Here is a 2,337-nt window from a genome sequence, read left to right as displayed (position 1 = left end):
AAGCTAAAGTCACTGCTTGGATTTCTAGTGGTCTGTGTCCTTGTGTCTTTCCCTGTGCCCAGAGGCAATGCTCAGAGCCTAGTTTAAGAAATATGTGTGCTCTGGTGTGTGTGTGTGCACAGAAGAGAGACATGTGCCTGTCTTCAGGGTTCCAAAAGCAAGCCCTGTTTTTAATTGTGTCCTGCTCTGCTGAGATGCTGGGAGCAGCAAGCTCATTCATAACTGTGAAGGAAGGCCAGCAGCCAGCAGGAGATTTGATCTAAGACTGTCAAAGAGAGGGTTAAACTTTCTCAGCCAGACTTGGTTGCAGGGATCTCTGTTCAGCCACACTGCTAGTTCAACTTGCAGCAGCCTTTCTCTTGGGATCATAGCTGAAGCTATGCTGTCTGTGTTTCCTATGTGATTCATAAGCTTAGTATTAGATTCCAGCCTTTTTCTGGTGTGGCTGTGTTGAAATCTGTGGAATTACCCCAGTGTAAATCTGGATGCAAGCCACAAGCTGTTAGCCCTTTGTTCTACCAGTCTGTCTTGGTGGAGGAGGGAGCTGTGGAGAGTAGAGAGGTGAATCAAATTTACTGTACCTCTTCAGGAGTGACCTTGAGAAATGCAGGGGAATTTTCTTGTGTGCTGCAGTATTCCTACTACTTAATGCTCCAGCCAGGAGCCAAGAACAGAATGCATTTCTGCTACCTTGCCATGCACCTGTCCAGCAAAGTTTGAGTGAAATGGCTTTTCTTGTGTGGGCAGATCAGGTAGGTGGTGAAGGGGCATGAATGACCTTAATTTGGCACATGGTTGGAAAGGGAGTTTCTCTTGTGAGAAATAAAGAAGCTAGCTTAGATAATATAGTTGTCTGGTTCAACCCCAGATCTTTGTTATGTGACTTGGTACCAAACCTGTTTGAAAGGCTTTTTCTGTCCTCTGGGTTACTGACACCTCAGAGCAGAACTTCCCCTGAACACAAGGAGGTTACTGAATGTCCATTCCTGAGGCTGCTGGCTGTGTAACTAGAGCATCTCTTCCTGATGCTTCTCTCTGGATTGCCAGCATCAGCTTTTCCCTGCAGTCTCACCTGCATGCTGTTGGTAGCAGAGGCTTCCTGCCTTTGCCTCTTTCTGTTCAGTAAAGTCCTTTTTCTGTAAGCCTGAGCTCCTTTTGCAAGAAGTTTGGGTGCCTAAAAGCATGTTCCTAAAAGGCAAAAGGAGAAGATTGAGTCTTCACTCATGTGGGATGGCAGCAATGCCTTTGCTGTCAGCAAGCTGATCTGAGCCTCTCTTGGACTGCTGCATTTCATTCATGCCTGTGTCCTCATCTCCCAGCTTTGGCTGGGATAATCCTACCCAGAGACTATGGTCAAGCAGAAGTGACCAGGACCTTCTACTTTACAGGAGTGCAAAGCTGACCTGAGAAGGCTGCCCAGGAGAACAGTGTTTTCTCTGTGTAAAATAGCAAGTACATAAGAAGGTGAAGGCTGAGAACCACAGGGCCTCTGGTACTCCAGTATGTTCCCAACCAAACCAAAGCAGGCGGTGCCAGAAAACTGAGTGTTGCTCCTGATAGGCTTCCAGTGTGAGCTGGTAGATGCTGGTCATTAGAGGGCTGGGATAAGCACCAGATTAGCATCCAGAGTTACTGTGGGAAGGCAAGTGGGAGCTAAAACTGAGCAAGGAGGAGTTAAAGAGGACTGGAAGAGGAAGTGGGAGGGAAAACAACCATTATGTCTTAGAATTAGAGTGAAGCAAGAAAAAACCTCTGGACATATCTTCCATAATCTTGTCAGGATGGGAGATAATTAATGTTATCCTTGTGTATCCACTCCACTCTTATATTGCATCCTGCTTGTGCTGCCATGCAGTTTAGGGAGATGACTTAGTGCCACTAAACACCAGTGTGGAATGAACTCAGTTCCAATTTGCCTGGATCCCAGTACACCTTTTTAAAATTCTTTTTAAAAGATAAAGGACCTTAGTCATGTACCTGAGGTAGGCTTATCTCCCAAACATTTATCTTATTCTTGGGGAATCTGAGGTGAAACAAGGAATAAATGCAAGGCTCTGAAGCACCTAAGCTGTGGCATCTTGCAGTGAGGCTGCTCGCCTGTCAGGAGGCAGTGCAGAAAGGCAGCAGTCAAGGTCAGCAGTAAGAAACATTCCTAGAGGCTGAGGCAGGGAGGAAGGAGGTGAGTTGTGTAGGTCAAAGCCAGTGAAGTGAGAAGAGCACTGGCTTGTTTTCAGTGGAACCAGGCTGTTCTCTCGCCTGCTTTCAGGCAGCCACAGAACTGAGAGTTATTTTGCTATGTGAAAGATGTCATGTCCCTAACTGCAGTTTTTCCCTTCC

At 46.5% G+C, this 2,337-nt stretch overlaps 1 protein-coding gene across 1 annotated transcript in view; it reads left to right on the top strand.

Annotated features, from left to right (window-relative positions):
* LOC104529322 (EH domain-containing protein 3) overlaps positions 1-2,337 on the top strand; it is a 29,309-nt gene that overhangs the window by 642 nt on the left and 26,330 nt on the right. The window lies entirely within an intron of this gene.

Source organism: Antrostomus carolinensis, unplaced genomic scaffold, assembly GCF_000700745.2.
Source record: "Antrostomus carolinensis isolate BGI_N321 unplaced genomic scaffold, ASM70074v2 scaffold11210, whole genome shotgun sequence".
NCBI lineage: Eukaryota > Metazoa > Chordata > Aves > Caprimulgiformes > Caprimulgidae > Antrostomus > Antrostomus carolinensis.
Note: the sequence above shows the minus strand (reverse complement) of the source record. Positions and strands in the feature narration are given on the sequence as shown.